The sequence below is a fragment of the Ptychodera flava genome, chromosome 10, assembly GCF_041260155.1.
Source record: "Ptychodera flava strain L36383 chromosome 10, AS_Pfla_20210202, whole genome shotgun sequence".
Taxonomy (NCBI): Eukaryota; Metazoa; Hemichordata; class Enteropneusta; family Ptychoderidae; genus Ptychodera; species Ptychodera flava.
In genome coordinates this window covers 1,813,721-1,832,288 of record NC_091937.1, presented here as the reverse complement: position 1 = coordinate 1,832,288, position 18,568 = coordinate 1,813,721, and the positions used below count along the sequence as shown (strand labels likewise).

The following is an 18,568-nucleotide window of genomic DNA, read 5'->3' as shown; positions in this document are numbered from 1 at the left end:
TGTCTTTATATTTCTCAGTGGTATGGCTTCGGGGAACCGAGTTGATGTACACATAATTGTCAACATGTACTCATTTCCTGATCTTGTTTTTGGTAGGGGCCCAACACAGTCTATTAGTATCCTACTAAATGGTTCTTGAAATGTAGGAATTGGCTGTAAAGGGGCCTTTGGAATGGTGTGATTTGGCTTTCCTACCATTTGACATGTGTGACAAGTTTTACAGAAATGTGTTACATCCTGCCTGAGATTAGGCCAATAAAAGTGACTGAGAATTTTATGATAAGTTTTCCTGACTCCTAAGTGACCAGCCCAGGGGGTTTCATGGGCCAGGTGCAATATTTCAGCACGGTAGGGCTTTGGAACCACAATTTGATGTTTTATAGCCCAATCGTCATCAACCAAAACGTCTGGAGGTCTCCATTTACGCATGAGAATACCAGATTTTGTATAATAGGAAACAGAGCTATCTGAAGTTTTACCTTCATCATCTACCCTGTCAAACAAAGACAAAATATCTGGGTCTTTGTGTTGTTCTGCAATGAGATTTGATCTAGAAAATGTCTGACTTTGGTCAGCAGAAGTTTTACTTGAAGTTTCAAATCCACGAGGGATAACGGAATGATCCGTGTCAAACACCTGACTGAGAAAGGTGTCATTTAAGTCAACATCTGTGACATTATTTTTGAGAGTATTTTGATTCTCGGAAGTTTTCTTTGACATGGCTCGAGTAATAGCACATGAAGGAAATAAATCGGGTATCTCTTGTTCAATTGGCTCTGGATCTGATCTAAACTAGGATTATCAGTCACAAGTGGATTAGTAATGACCTTGTCCCCAGCAAGGTCGTTTCCAAGAAGAAGGTGAATCCCTTCAAAAGGCAAAAAAGGCCTAATACCTAAAGTCACAGGTCCAGAACAAAGTCCGAAGACAAATAGACATTATGGAGAGGAACAGGAATAAAGTCATTGCAATCTACCCCTTTAATAAGAACTTTAGAACCTGAAAATGATTTTTCACAAAACGGCAGGGTATCTGCCAACAAAAGAGACTGGGAAGCCCCGGTATCTCTTAAAATTTTGACAGAGGTAGCAGAAGAAAAAATCACTAGAAAGTGATAAAAAACCATCTAGAATAAATGGTTCGAAAATACCCATAATGCTATCCTGAGAAGAATTGACCTTTACCTCATTAATTTGGGATAAGAGGGGTTTAACCTCAGAAAATGTGTTGCACACATTATTAGACTCTAATTGAGTTGATGAAGAAATAAAGCCGGTGGGCTTAGATCCACTTTGACCACTTTGACCTTCACGTTTTCTTTTCAATTTGAAACACTCTGACATTAAATGGCCGTCTTTCTTACAATAATTACAAGAAAGTGTACCGAACTGTTTGTCAGAAGGAGATTGAGACTTGGGATCTGATGATGTGGGAGTGTTACGTGAACTCTGTGAACTGTTGTCATTTGATTTCCTACTCTCCTTTGAAAAATTCTTGGATGAAAAGGACGAGTTAAATTTACCTGCATTGTTTCTGTATGAAAAGGACTGGGATGGTTTGCTGAGAAATGAAGATTTGTGGGTCAATGAATAATCATCGGCCAAACGTGCAGCAACCTCCAATGTATCTGCCTTTTGTTCATTGATAAACGTCTTGATGTCACTCCGGATGCACCTTTTAAATTCCTCAATCAAAACAAGTTGTCGTAATTTGTCATAATTCTGACTGACCTTTTCCGAAGAACACCAACGATCAAACAGTTGTTCTTTTGTTCGAGCAAATTCAACATAAGTTTGATCCTTCACCTTCTCACAATCCCTAAATTTCTGACGGTAAGCTTCAGGCACCAACTCATAGCCCTTGAGAATTAATTCCTTCACAGAATCATAATTTGAAGCCTGCTCTACTGACAACTGAATATAAATTTCTCTGGCTTTACCCACCAAAGCACTCTGCAAAAGCATAGACCAGGACTCCTTAGGCCAATTCAGACTCTGAGCAATTTTCTCAAAATGAAGGAAATATTTATCAACATCCTTTTCTTGGAAAGGGGGAACTAGCCTGAAATGCTTAGTGATGTCAAACTTGTCTGAAGGGAAGAATTTTCCTGACTGTCCAAGCTCTAAACGTTTTATTTCTACTGTAATCGCTGTTCTTCTAATCGCAATTCTTTTCTCTCTGTCTTTCTTCCATTTCTAATCTTTCCTGCCTTTCCTTTTCTTTCTGTCTTTCTTCCATTTGCAATCTTCCTTTTCTAAATCCAATTTCTTAAGCTCCAAATCTGCCTGTCTCTCTTTTTCCATTTGTAATTCTTTCTCTCTCATTTGTAATTCTAGTTTCTTGATCTCCAAATTTGTCTGCATTTCTAATTCTAATTTTCTGAGTTCAGAGGTAGACTCGGGCTCATAATCTTTCAGGGTGGATTCCTCAAATTGGCCTAAATCAACTAGATGTTTGGCAATACGGTACTGTATTTCCCTCTTGCGCATAGATCTTTTGACTTCTACTTTAAGGAAATTGGCCAGTGTTATGAGGTCGTCTTTTCTGAGGGAATCAAATGTGTCCTGATCAACGTCCTCCATAAATTCGTCTGGTTTAAATTCCGCCATGACTAAATTTCGCTGAGTTCACAGTATACAGTAGTTTTGAAAAGGCTGTCAAAATGTTGTCAAACGGCTCAAAATATTCGTATCCCGGACAAGCCCCCAATTTGTTACGTGCAGAGAAAACGAACAAAAGGGTGAACTCAGCAGTTTCCGTTTAAACAAAATTTATTACGAAAATAAAACTAATTGCTAAGTTAGGGATAGAATACAAGCTTTAAAGTGTACAGACTACTTATCTCAGCTGGGACGGCAAAGCTCCAGTCTCAGAGTTGTAACAGTCAGTCGGATGAATGAACAGTCCTTTGACTTGCAGGCTTGAAGCTGCACAAAGACCACAGTATAAATCCAGCGTTGACAGTGAAGGTCTTGAAAATTCTTGAGAATGACTACTGCTGGAGTTTAGTAACACACAAGAGACACGATCCCAAAAGTCTGACTGGAAGCTGTGCACGTCCCTTTTATAAAGGCATGTAAGAACAATCTAGAACTTTTATTGACATGCTAATTACTGTTCTAAAATTATCTCCCTTACACAACTAATCAACTTTCCAGAACATTCCAAACATGACTAATTGAATTCAAGGTTGTGAGGTCATCAAGGGCAGTGACCTTGGGAATGTTCTAGACTAATTGAACTCAGGTCATGATGAGTGTGGGGGAAATGACCTACATAACAATATATATATATATATATATATATATATATATATATATATATATATATATATATATATATATAAGAAACTGTAGGAATTCAGGTGATCCCCAGTGGAGCGTGGAGTGGGGTGAAGATAGAAGAAACTTGGGTTGACACACACTACCACACCTGGTTGTTAGGTTCCAAACGTATTTATTATACCTCAAACACAACGTTTCGCTCTAAATTTAGAGCTTCTTCAGGTGTTTTCTACAATAAAAAGTACGAACATGAAAATTACAATGGTTGAATTGTGTAGGAAAACGAGCAATGTAGAGTTATAAGTATCTGAAAATCTGGAATTGTACATGAATGACAGGAGAGAGACTAAAAAATTACAATGGTTGAATTGTATAGGAAAACGAGCAATGTGGAGTTACAAGTATCTCAAAATCTGTAAATGTACATAAATGACAGGAGAGAGACTAACCTCGAGGTTGTGAGTACTGTCAAAACTGTCTGGACCTACGCCGAGAGCTGGAAATTGGCGCGCTGAAGTCCAGGGGGTCCCTTTAAATACTCAAAAGCTGGTATGTGGGGGCGCTGTTAAAGGCTATGTAAATTTTGGGCGAATATTTAGGCCAGCTGGAGACAGTGTGTCAAGTTTTTTGATCCATTGTGATTCTAAATGTTTGCGTAGTTTGTCATCCTGTTTATTGACTTGTATGATGCCAATTATTGAAATATCACTGATACTGTGTTGATCAGAATTAAAATGTATGGCGACCGGGGTATCTTTTTATGACGCACTGAGGAGAGGTGGTTATTGAAACGAAGTCTGAGACTGTGAGAGACGTTTTAGTTTCCCCGACATATCGTTTATGGCAGCGTTGGCATGTGAGGAGGTATACAACGTTTTTGCTGTTGCAGCTGATGGCATTTCTGATTGTGTATGTTTTCTTGTTGACCGTGCTTTGGAACTGTGATGTATTAAGGGTATATTTGCAAATGTTGCAACCCCTCGGTTCTCTTCAATGTTACTGCCATTAATCCCACGCAAAGGATTCATGCCATGAAGCCTGGTGGATTACCTTATCTGCATTTGTGTCACCCTTCACAAAAAAATCTATTCAAAAGTGTTCCATTAATGCCAGTCACATGATCTTAAACATATAGTGCATGTACGAATTTTCATTGCTGCTGCCACTCACCTCATATAAAACGTTCACCACAATATTACCATCACTAACCCATCGCAAAGGGTTCTCCCAAGGCAAAAGTCAGTATCACTAAATCCACGCAAAGGGTTCTCCTCAATGTTACTGCCATTAACCCCTTTCAAAGAGTTCTCATTATTACCATCACTAACCCCACGCAAAGGGTTCTACTCAACATCACCATCAATAACCCAGGCCAAGGCTAATGACTAATAGGTCTTTCCCAGTATCGATGCACCAGATATATTATTGCCTATCAGACCTCTCCATATCTCAACCTAGGCAGAGGCTGAGGGAGAGTGTCATCATCTAGACTGATTTTATTTGTATCGACTGGTATCACATTAACAAGGCGGTCCATAATACTGGTAGTCAAATTTTAACCATGACTATCACAAACCCCAGGCAAAGGGTTTTCCTCCATATTACCATCACTTACCCTGGGAAAAGGGTTTTCCAACAATTTAATAGTCATTATTAACCCCACGCAAAGGCTTTTCCTCCATCATACCATCAATAACCCTACGCAAAGGGTTTTCCCCCTCTTACAATCAATAACCCCCCTGCCAAGGGTTTTCCAGATTTTAGAGTCATTATTAGGGAGCATTCGTTATTTACGGGAGGGGGGCAGTGGAAATCAGGGGGGGTTGACTTTTACAAAACCGCTTTTTAGGGGGGATCAAATTTTACAATCAATGATTGAAGGGGGGGGGGTCAAATTTTACAAAGGTTTGTATTGAGTTATTGAAAACAAAATTGACTTTGGAATATCACCGAAATGTTGCTTGTGTAACCGATGTTTCGAGACGGCAGAATAATAACTGACCGAAGCTCAGCCAAATTTATTTCTCTAGCAGGGCCAACAAGTCCGAGACTGGCGTTAACCTCTCTAGAGCAGCAACAGAGCATGTAGCCCTGAGTACAGGTCTGTGTGTTCCTGGCGTATACGGCCTCCACCACAGCCCTGCAACGGTCTGTGGAGATAACTGGGGTCTCTGCAGCGAGATTCAAAATGGGGATCTCCATGGGTAAACAACTTGTCGAGTATGTTATGTTTCAGAAAATGAGCGGTTTGGACGTTAGGAGAAGTCAATCGCATCTTTTCTGGGATTGGTTAGGAGGTAAAGGTAGGCAGGGAAAGGATTTTGCCCCAATAGAGCAGAATTTTGGCCAAAAAGACCGTTTAGTCTTCATTACGGTCCAGATCCAGGCCGCAGAGACCTCAAGTCTGTTCAAAGACCATTGCAGGGCTTTGGTAGAGGCCATATAATGCTGGGAACACACGTGCACACACCTGTACGCAGGGCTACACAGCATGGGGCATGAAATGAGGAACCAACACACAGTCATATAATGTAACAAACAACTTCTGTATATTACTATATTGTGTCAATTATGCCTGGGGTCTACATATAAAATAGTAAAACCGTACTTCAAAACTATAAATATTACTCCTTGGTAACAGTAAACGTACTGATCGACCTCCCGACGGCAGGAGTCGAACACACTTTCAGAACAAAAACTCTGTTCAAACCCTTTCTAAATGCTTAACAATTTCTATGGAAAACTTAACGTTAGTCGTTACAACAGAGGTACCTCAGACTTGACCATGCGGCTGGGAAACACAAATAGTTCACACGCGACTTTAACTAATGTTCGATGATGAGCACAATTGTAAGTCCCGTGTAATGTCTGCACATGAAAGTCGGCGACAACACACGCAATTCACTGCTAAGCAGCGTCCAGTTCAGCTACACCACGGGAACAGCCATCTCAGATCGTTGTTTACACTTCCGGTCGGGACATGCCGAACTAATCTGAAGTCTTCCTCTGCTAACTCCGCGCATCGACAAAAGTTCAGTGGAACGATCATAAATATAATGTTCTCATGACAATCTCAGACATCTGACTGAACTCATAAACGGAATAAAGTTCACAGTTAACACACAATTTGCTGCAGAAAGATCAGCTTTCAACTTGTGGTGATATTATCATCTTAGCGTGCAGTGCGTATATTGCAAATATACGGCACGGCTTTCACTTGTGTGAGCAACGTTCGTTCCATCCACTACAGTAGAGGATGGCGTAGGGTTAAAATAAACAGTCCGATCCGCATAAAATTCGATCTCTGCCACTCACCGGTTTCTTTACATATCTGCTGACTTGAAAGACTCAAAATAGAGAAATATCTGACTTAAAAAGCACACGCTGACACTCAAACCTTCCAGTGCCAGTGCAGCATGCAACATAAAACACTCTCTGGAAAGTTCCCGTTTTGGACTCCCTAGGTATACAGTGATAACACACAAGAACTCCCAGGCAAAATAGAAAATACACAGGTCCTTCATACATAATCTATGAGAAGCTATGAATAATTTCTTTTAAATACAAAACTAGCTAAATCTGTGTATTTATACACTCTTGATTATTGATATTAATGTATACTTGATAAGACTAGGGTAGTTACCAGTGCATGTGTGAGCAAGAAATTTGATTTTGGAATTTCACCGAATTGTTAATTCACTATCTTGTAAGAGGAAACTATGAATAATTTTTTTCCAATATAAAACTAGTTAAATCTGTGTATTTATGTACGCTTGATTATTGATATTAATTTACTTGATTAGACTAGGGTGGTAACAAGTGGATGTTTGTGCAAGAAATTTGATTTTGGAATGTCACCTAAATGTTGATTCACTATCTTGTCTATATAGAAACTATGAATAATTTTTTCCAATATAAAACAAGGTAAATCTGTGTATTTATGTACTCTTGATTATTGATATTAGTGTACTTGATTAGACTAGAGTGATTACAAGTTCATGTGTGTGCAAAAAATTTGATTTTGGCATTTCACCAAAAATGTTGATTCTCTAGTATGTGAGGAAACTTTTTCAGCCCGGGGCCACAGGATGCGAAGGATTAATGAATCAAATCTGATGAAATTTTTTTTTCATGGGGGGGGGGGGTCACATTTTACAATTGATGAATTGAGGGGGGTCAAATTTTAGAAATTTGATTTGGAGGGGGGGTCGCTTTTTACGTTTCATTTGTCGCTCAAATTCCACCGCCCCCCCCCTCCCCGTAAATAACGAATGCTCCCTTAACCCAACGCAAATGGTTCTCCTCAATGTTACTATCATTAATCCCAAGCAAAGGATTCATGTCATGAAGCCTGGTGGGTTTCTTTAACTGCGTTTGTGTCACCCTTCACAAACAAATCTTATCAAAAGAGTTCATTTAATGCCAGTCATATGATCTTAAACATATAGTCAATGTACAAATTTTCATTGCTGCTGTCACTCACCTCATGTAGTCATTATTACCCCACGCAAAGGGTTTTCCTCCATCATACCATCAATAACCCCACGCAAAGGGTGTCCCCCATCTTACAATCAATAACACCATGCAAAGGGTTTTGCACAATTTTACAGTCATTATTAGCCCATGCAAAGGGTTCTCCTCAATGTTACCACCATTATTCCCACGCAAAGGATTCATACCATGAAGCCTGGTGGATCTCTATAACTGTGTTTGTGTCACCCTTCACAAACAAATCTATTTAATTTACCCACGCAAAGGGTTCTCTTCAATGTTAACACCACTAAGCCTATGTTTTCCAGAGGGAACACACTTTTCACTGCCTTCCAGTGTTTGTGTCGCCCTTCACAAACATGCGAGTTGAATTCAGTAAATGGACATCACATTATCTTAAAGATATATACATGTACGATATTTCATGGCTGCCGTAACTTACTACATGCGAAGGGTCCTTCTCAATGTTACCAGCACTAGCCCCTCAGAAAGTGTCAACCTCAACTTTACCATCACTTACCCCATACAAAGGGTCCTTCTGGTAGCAATCTCTCTTTCATCACCAAGTTTTTTCAAGTTTTCCTCTGTTCCTTCTCTTTGGCAAGACGTGTCCTTTGTATCATTTTTTGTTGCTCTTCTCTGAGAGGCGGTTTCATGTTGTCCTCATATTCTTCTCCTCCAGATTCCATACTGTTATAACGCTTATTCAATTTATAACACACTAGTTTACCATCAATATATATAGTAATTATTCTCACTACAGTCACTGTAGTTGAAAAACAGGTTTACACACATTTGCTAATAGTAATGCGAATGCAAATTATCATATCAAAATAATCAAACAATAACTATAAATTCCATGATGTCCTTTTCAAAGTCAAGTTACAAACTGTACAACTGTTTTGATAATAGCGCATATACCACATGAGAAATTACTTTGAAGTTCTCAATTTTGAGATCAATAACTCAAGCCACATAAACAGACTGATGTTTTAAAAACAAATACAATTTCATGTAACCACACACAATATTTGGTGAAAAAATTATTCAAACACAAGAGAAATATGTTTTTTAATACAATATTTAGTGTACTGTCACTACACACAGACTTGAGACGACAATACAAAAAATAGTCAGATGTGTTTTGTTTACCCCTCTTCTGCAACAATGAAAAAGAATGTCAGAAATTAATCTGTAACTATACTAGAGTCCAACGCTTGGTGCCAGTTGTGTAGCCCAAGAATAATAAGAACCCCAAATTTGACACAAATAACAAGTTTATTCTTTGAAAATGCCAGTCTAGCCGACACCATAAACTTTCTTGGCTATCACAAATTATTTGTTTAACGTGAGTCCTAGATAGCGTTGCGACACCATGATTTTCATGCCAGAAGAACACTCATACTGTACAATAACAATAGCAAGGTTACAAAAACACTCAATGCAACCAATACTGAGAAAATAAAAAATGACTGTATATTATTTTCATATTCTGTTCACAATAATTTCAAGCAATGGTCTGAACCACTCTATTACAAACCATTCTCAAACGTATTGCCTCCATGAATACCTAAGCACTGCTAAGTTATCAATATCTATGTTCACTTATAATCAAAAGTACAAATTGTGAAACCAACATATAGAGAAATGTACACCGAAAAATTACATATCACATATTCACCAAGGAAATCAGATGTTTTCTTTGTACAACGTACATACACACAAAAATGCCCTTCAAATAAAAGCATGTTTACATTTACATCAAATTTATCTGCTAGGCATCAATCCAAATGTTGTCTGTAAGTTGTCCAAGACTGCAGCTCTACCAACACTATGCGACACCGATGAAATTTATGGCGCGGTATTAACTGATCAAAGTTCTTCAGAAACTCTCATGACATTCAGTAATGGACTAGTTCTTGGACACATGACTCTAGTTGCACAAACATGATTGCACAAAGTCTGGCACTCTGTTCATGCAAAGACTAGTAGTACAGTATACAAATAACGGTGATGATAGATTTCATTACTCTGAATGGTGAATGCCATCTCAGGAAATGTCAAAGTACAGAGTAGTTTAGAGAAACTTTCTCACAGAAACTGTAACAGTTCTGGCTTTAGATGTACATCTGGTACTTTTGTTACAAATACTCTGGCACAAATATTCACAGTTTGTAGCGATGAGAAACAGTTCACTTTCTGTCTGTACACAGGAATGGCTTCTCAGTGTGGCAATCCATACCTTGCAAATGATGATGCCACTAAAATCACAACTCGAGTTCCAAAACTTATCATAACTTGACTAAATAGACAATACTGCTCACAAAACTTCATCATTCAAATGTTGAACACATTAACAACACTCGACTGAAGTCGCAGTTTCAAAGTTCTCACCATATCTCTGTACAGTCAAAATTACACTGTCGCCACAAGTTTACACGACCTGCAAATCAAAACAGCACTGCCCAACAACCACGGTCAAGTTATCATAGTCCCTCTGAAGTTGGAAAACCGAACAATTCTTTGAAATTCATATGCCAAGTGTGTTCTCCAAAGATAAAACTAAAGTTAGCTAAAATGCTAACAAATTAGATAATGTATGTCATTTTGATGGTTTACAATGCAAAAGATGATACATGAAATAATCTTTTCACTGGCACCATCCTCAAAACACTGTGCTTCACATGATAACAGCACCTTGAAAACCAAAGTGGAATTCAACTGTATTTGTTACGAAAGGTACTGACTGTAACCTACTGAAATATTCATTGCTTTACAAATCATACTACGGACAGTTAAGTATTGTAATTGCTAATATTGTCATCATAAAATGCAGGGTATACACTGCTCAAACTATTTTCCAGATTGTTTATATTGTGTGCAACTGACAGATAATATAGCATAACAAACACATAACACAAACTAAAGAGCGCCCTCTATAAAGGGAAACTCACAAGTTTGGCTATATACATGTAGCGATACAGAAATCAATAACAAATTAACCATGGTTATATATACATTGTCGCAATGTCTTCAATCCATATTTGTTTCATATTTGTATTCCAATGGCAGAAGATAAATTTGTTTCACATTTGTTTCAAATGAAGTTATCCTCCATGTTCCGTAAGTCTGTGGTAAATACCCGGTACAGGCTGCGGTACGGTGCCGAAACAACTTGTGGCCAGAAATTAAGGGGCTGAAACAACTTGGGCTGAAACAACTTGGTGCAGAATTGACCAGTTAGCGATACCACTCTGCAAGGCCAGACTCACTGCTGTCGATGAAAGAAAAAGAAAAGTTAAGTATTATTATAACAAAAACAGCAAACTCTTCAATTTCCTCTCAAAATACACCTGACCGAACATTTTTTGAAGATGATTGGGGATAAAAGTAAAATATTGGAAACATAATGATAGTGTTGGTTTTATACCGGTGCAACATCAATGTTTCTGAGCATAGAAAATGGAGCAGAAGAAAATACAGATGAAAATCATAAAAAATGTTAGGGGCTTCTTGCCCTTCCACGACTCGACTCTACCAGCTGCAATAATTGAAGCCCTGGTGGAGATGGGCCGTGCAGCTTGGGCTTCTGTTGTACAGCTCGCACTTTACCTGTCCAAGTAAAACAGCACTATAGATTTACAGTGCACACTCAAGGCAAACACGGGGCTGCATTATCAGAGAATCTCACCTGTACCCATGTGCAAATTTCACCATAACCCTACTCCCAGATAATGTCAGAATTGTTGTAACCCCATATTAATGATAGACTGTACTCCTTGCAGCTGAAAAATGAATTTACTGACTCGGCACAAAGTCTATTAAAACTGGACCGCTATCTTTACACTCTGTACCAAGCCCACATTGTACCATAACATTTTAGGGGTGGCCGACAGGTATGAGGGGCTGAATGAGTGCTAATGAACTGGTGGCACTAACAGTACCTGCTAGTGGCAGTAGTTGTTATTTAAATGTTATCTTTTTGAAGAATTAAAAATGATCATATGACCATTTGTTTCTTTTCAATTACTGCAAGAATACCACTATCACTGAAAGCATAGAGAGACCAGTGACCATTGAAGAACTTGCCATAATTATATCTGAAGATGTGAAAGAGATATATTCACTAACATTTTTGCTATATTACAGATACGTGGACAACTAGAGGACACTGCAATATTTAAGCAATAAAGCACCCCCAGCAATGGTATTCCACGAGATTTTGACCAGTTCACAAAATATAGGCATGAGCGATAGCAAGTGCAAGTATGAAGTAGACTGGTCAAAATCGAGTGGTAATATACCATCGCTGCGTGTGCTTTATTGCTATTATATCATAACAGTATATTAAAATTCTGGGATCCCATCCCAAAAAAGGATTTTTGCATTTGCAAGTGTGCCAGACATGGTACAAACTGTATATCACAAATATACCATGGTTCTTTTCACTTCTCGACCAACCAGATCACTGTATTTGCACTATTAATATACTGGTAATCCTCCACGAACTTTACCTAATACTACATGACAGAGCTATCATCGTGCTCTAATGCTTTTTTCATAGAAATTGGTAGCTGGAGTAGACCTTTGTGGCAAGTATTTGCATAGCATTCCCTATGCCAACTAGCACCACATTCTCAAAGGGAAGAGGAATCATCATCCCTGAGTCTTGAACTTATTCTTGGAAAGACATCATCACCAAATTCACCTTTCCGGTGAGCAAACTCCAGCACTGTGTCATATGCAGTGGGATCAAGCTCACCACTTGCTTCCTGATATATCAGGCATAACTTAAAGTATGTTTCAGAATGTCCTCTTTTCGGAGGAATGATATGTTTTTCCATACTGATTAAAAAATCTTTACATACATTTTTTTTTATTTCACAATAACCTTGCTCTCACAGTTCACCTTGCTCCAGCAGTTGACCCAATTTTTGAAACTTAAGGACAGGCGTAGAAATAAAAGTACAGCTCATGGAAAGGGAACCTTTTGAATGTAAGACCTTGGGCTTTTAGTTTACATAGCTGAGATAGTTTCCCTTATTCATTTTCCATTATAAGCCAGCATTAGGAAATCATATGAACATTTAACATTGTGTTACAAATCAGTAATTACCGCGCATGAAAACGATTAGATTTTAATAATTTTTCATCTATATTTGCATTTGAAATACATAAATATTAAACTATTCGCTGATATTGTTTTCAAAAGGTAAATAGAAAAAATATATGTTTTAATCTGAGAAGTAAACAAAATATTCACACAGATAGATGACTCCAACACTAAGATGATAATCAAAGTATAGTACAATGCTGCATACGTGTTTTCCTCTCTGTGTCCGAGAGAAAGAGATTTACTTTAGTTCTTGGTACATGCCGAAATGCTTGTCACAATGTATCGATGGTCCCTTAAACGTATCTACATCACACTCGGTGCTAAAACCCCCTTTCCCGTTCGGCCAATTTTGACCGTAACGCAAAAATGGGTAAAATGTCCATTAACGTCAAACTCGAATTGGCAAAAGGGCGGAAACGCTAAGGTTGGGTTTGTTGGCATAAGTATTGCCTCCGGTCAATGTTCAAACCTGTTCAGTCCCACTTTGGCCAAGAAATAAGCGAAAGTTAGTCAAAATTGTGAAATTTCACCTTTCAATTTTAGGTCGCTGGCGGCGCTTCCCCCTTCTCACAATCACCAACGCATTGTCAGCTGTAAGAACGCTCAACTTAAATGCAATAACCCTCTTTCATCCCATCAGGATAGATTTGTTAATAGACAAATATTCTTAAGAGAATACATCGATGTCTAAGATGAATTCGCCGTTTTTGTCCATTAAATTTACGCATTAAAAGAGCACATAACCATTAATATGCTTAGTTATCAATAAATATATTCTTATTTTGTTTGTTTGTTTGTTTGTTTGTTTGTTTGTTTGTTTACATAAAGCACTGCACATGTGCATGCTCAGATCGAGTTGAATTGTCAAATTTGGCTGTAATTTTCCATGGGGAGATAATTTAACATAAATATTTTAATACTTGTAATTGCCGACAATGGATACTGCGCTTTTTGAAGTGAACACTCAATTTCCTTACAATACAATTGCACTTACCAAAATACAAATGTACAATAACTAGTTCTCACTGAATAAGCAAGCGTCGTAAGTAACTCTTCGGGTTAGAAAATGATGGACAACGCACATTTACATTTCGAACTTCGAAGCATTTGGTTGCACTATAGGGAAAAAGTGCGTGACTAGAGCGAGAAACTGACGCTTTCTCGCAATCGGTGAGAATCTGTTCTTATTCTCACTGCTGCCGGTGAGAAAATTTTAATCTCCACTGGAGATTGGCGAGAAATGCACTCCTTGGCGAGAATCAAGTGTGAGAACAAATTCTCACCGGTTAGAATGGAAATTCTCACTAAGTACAGCGAGAATTGAAATTCACTGGCGAGAATCATCAAGACTCGCCTTTCGGAGTCTCTATGATTCTCACCAATGAACGGGCGAGTCTTGATGATTCTCGCCAGTGCTCGCTGTACTTAGTGAGAATTTCCATTCTCACCGGTGAGAATTTGTTCTCACACTTGATTCTCGCCAAGGAGTGCATTTCTCACCAATCTCCAGTGGAGATTAAAATTTTTTCACCGACAGCAGTGAGAATAAGAACAGATTCTCACCGATTGCGAGAAAGCGTCAGTTTCTCGATCTAGTCACGCATTTTTTCCCTATAGTGTTGTATCGTCAATAAAATCACACAATCTGCAAAATTAGCACAGATTTATATGAAACACACGTCCACTTGGATGTGTACGTATTACACAACAGTTTTTGAATAAAAGTCACAACCTAGATTTAATATAAATGTACACTCACTTCTAGATTCCAGGGACTCAGACCAACAAAGTTTGCCGGTCTAAAGTATTATCAACCTGATTTGTCTAAAGATGTCACATTATTATAATTAATATGATATGATTCAGCACGTGAACGTAGCGGCATAGTATTGAAATAATTACTTAATGCAATAGAGTACTCGGATGATCAGTGAGACCTCGTATCACAAAAGAAGTCGGAGTTTCATCGAAACGATCGAAGATCGAAATAAACACCACGTGATTTAGACTTAAGATTTTTTCTTTTACCCAGCCACTTTGCCAAGCCAAATGCACATTTGACAGAATTTTTCCTCGACCTTTCAGTAGTTTTGATAACTATTTCATAACAAGACCAGCGAAGGACTGACGGCCTAGTGACGGAGATACATAAATATTTAATTGCAATAGCTGATAAATGTTGTTAATTTCAATAATTACACCATCAGTAATTTGCAAAGGGTACTTTTTGTGGAAATTCATTTGGAACCTGTAAAGATTTTACGTCAACATAAGACATGCTGTGTTCAGGACAAGGCCTTTTCAAGGTCAGGTAACAGTAGCTAAAAACTCAAAAGTCGTTAGTCTATTATTTATATAAATAAATTATTTCTGAAAAAATTTTCTCTCTTTCTTCGTCTCCGTAATAAAACAGCTGGAAATTACGAAGGCAAGATTGAACACTGTTACTCAACTCCCCCGCGAACTACAAACTATTACCATTATTCCTCGAGATAAATGTATCAACAAACGGTACAGAAAGTTATCTTTTAAAATCGTCGTGTTATCACACTTGCAGAAAACATCTAAATTTTACAGCGTTGTTTGGTATAAACTATCTGTTCAAGTTATTTTTTGTCAGTGTTTTGCAGGTGTTAATTGATGTTGGCAAAAATCACATTGAGTGCCTATGTGCACACAAAGTACGCGCTAATGGCCCCATAAAATGTGTGGGGAGAAACGTCCATGTCAACGACACGAATGATTTGTTAAGTAAAAGGAAAATATCTTAATTTAGTCCTACTTATTTATTGGCATTATTATTATTGTTGTTGTTGTTACTGTTGTTAATGTTCCTTAGAAACGGAACTATTCATTCTATTGTAATTAAACAATGGGAAGGCGATAATCAACATAACGATAAATGCAATGCGTTCATCGGCAAACTCGCATTAATTTCCTGCTTGTTTTCCAAATTTTGCAAGGGTATGGCAGTATTGTTACAAATAGTTCGCGATAAATTATTTCTCGCCATCTAGGAAAACTTCATGCAATTTTTTGTATCAAGTAAACATGTCCTGCGTATTGATAGCTCGACACACCAGGTTAAGAGCGCTACCAGGCCCGGTATACAGGCCAGTAATACAGGCCATAGATCCTCGACCTCGACCTTGTATTAAACCTTTGATAACATTGAATCCACTGCTTCAAAGGTAAAGAATTGCTGTGGGGAAATATACAGTGAAAGCACAAAAACTCACCTTCGAGAACAGTGATACCATGTATATACCGGTGCGTAAGAAAAATGGATGATTCCATAGTATAATGTCATTTTCATGCGAATTTAGTCCACCCTCTAGAGATAAATTGTACACTCCTTGGTTCAGCGGCTCTCACTGTGACATAGCCCACACTGCGAACTGCGCAATGTGGACGGAGAAAACACCATTCAGAATTAGAGGTAAAACGTAGAAATAAAGGATTTTCGTAATTTTCGATCTTTACTGTTTTAGTCGTCTGGGAAAATTCTTACCTGAACATTACTGGGATTCGGGAAGCCTCCGTGAACAGTCCATTCCCTCGGCCATGTGATAGTGTGATGAGATGTCACTTCCACTGATTCAGGTGTGTGGCTCCCAAGATAAAACGCGTGGCACAGAACTCCATTTTACAGCGTCCATGCCGCAAACGGGGAACCAAAATTGTCAGTCTTTATGCCACAATACTGTCCAAACTATAGAAGCGAAAGTCAGCGTGGTGTCGTCATATACTAGTGTCCTACCAGTACATGTCCATGATCTCGGCCTTGTGAAAATGTTGGTAAACAGAGACGTCACTTCCACTGATTCAGGTGTGTGGCTCCCAAGATAATACGCGTGGCACAGAACTCCATTTCACAGCGTCCATGCCGCAAACAGGGAACTAAAAATTGCCAGTCTTTATGCAATAATATTGTCCAAACTGTAGAAGCGAAAGTCAGCGCGGTGTCGTCATATAATGGTGTTCTATCAGTACGTGTCCATGATATCGGCCATGCGATAGTGGTGCTTAACAGAGATGTCACTTCCACTGATTTAGCCCAGCTTAAAGGTCTGTGTGTTCCCGGCGATAGGGCCTCCACCACAGCCCTGCAAGGGTCTATGGAGACAACTGGCGACTCTGCGGTCCGGATCCGGACCGCAACGAAAAAACTGTCTTTTTGGCCGAAATTCTACTCTATCCGGGCAAAATCCTTTCCCTGCCTACCTTTACCTCCTAACCGACCTCAGAAAAGATGCGATTAAGTTCTCCTAACGTCCAAAACCGCTCGTTTTCTGACACATAACGTACTCGACAAGTTGTTTACCCATGGAGACCGCCATTTTGAATCTCGCCAGTTCTCTCTATGGACCGTTGCAGGGCTGTGGTAGAGGCCGTATAACGCCGGGAACACACAGATCCTGTACGCATGGCTACCACTGATTCAGGTGTGTAGCTCCCAAGACAATACGCGTTGCACAGAACTCCATTTTACGTATACAGCGTCCATGCCGCAAACGGGGAACCAAAGTTGCCAGTCTTTAAGCCACAATACTGTTCAAACTATAGAAGCGAAATTCAGGGTGGTGTCGGCATGTAATGGTATCCTATCAGTACATATCCATGGAGCAGCATGAACGGCGAGTATAAGAAGATTCTGGAGAGAACGTGCCACAACCGAGGAGCTAATAAACAGGCATGTTTCATTGTACACGCAGTCACTGTTCCTCCAACTGTGATTGGGCCTTTGAAATGCATGATGATTATCATTGGCGATTATTCTCCGGTTTCGTCCAATCACAGTTCACAAACTATCTATCTGAAAACGCCCATTGATCAAAATGTAATTCACTGATAGCAAGTCATGTAGTGGTTAAATTTAAAGTCTTGCTCATGAGTGATCTTCTTACAAAATAGCCTGTGATCGCCCCTAATGTTTCATTTTTCCTTGTAATTTAGAGATAAATTAGTGAAGCAAATCACAGACACAGAGAAACAGACTAAAAACGGGTATTGTTCAAGCTGTGAAGAGGTTGCGTTATCCCCTCAGGAGCCTCAGGCTGCTCTCGATTGTGTTTTCCGAAGAGTGCCGAACAAGGGACCCTTCGGTAATTTCCAGATTGTCGCCAATTTTTCACAAATTTTGACAAAGTTCGTGTTGTTCTTGTCGTGTAGAATTGGCGTGCTGGCGATAACGGGAAAAGGTTTGAGCTTCGGAGAGATGAGTTTTACCATTCTAAAAATTTTTCATATTTTTATGAATATATAATAAGTGGGAAATGTCGTCCTACTTTTTCGCATTACATTGTCCAATTATCAACCACGCACGAAATCTGCCAAAAGTATGACACCTGTGAAACTCATTTTAATATGAAAAGGCCATAGTTTATCGAGACGACCATGACATCAAACGGCGTGCCGCGTTACTATTCTGTGTTTCTCTTTGTCTGTGATCAAATTAACCAAACTATAAAAATCTTTCTACCTACAATTGTCATTTTTACATTTTAAACATCTTATCTTGCATTTTTTGTTTGCAATTCGATTCATTGAGTTTTCTGAATCATCCCTGGTCCAACCTAAAGTTCAATGGAAGAAAGAAAACGTATCTAAACTAATGTTGAAGCCAACCCACGTGACATGGCCGCAAGCTTACAGATTTGGTGATTGTGAATAGCCG

General features: G+C 38.8%; 1 long non-coding RNA gene across 1 annotated transcript; it reads right to left on the bottom strand.

The window, feature by feature from the left end:
- Positions 1-6,061: 6,061 nt before the first annotated feature.
- On the bottom strand, positions 6,062-17,605 carry LOC139141720 (uncharacterized). Its single transcript, XR_011554223.1, has 3 exons — positions 16,403-17,605; positions 16,131-16,289; positions 6,062-11,049 (listed from the first exon to the last, which is right to left on the bottom strand). It is a non-coding gene; the product is annotated as an uncharacterized lncRNA (long non-coding RNA).
- Between the last annotated feature and the right edge of the window lie 963 nt (positions 17,606-18,568).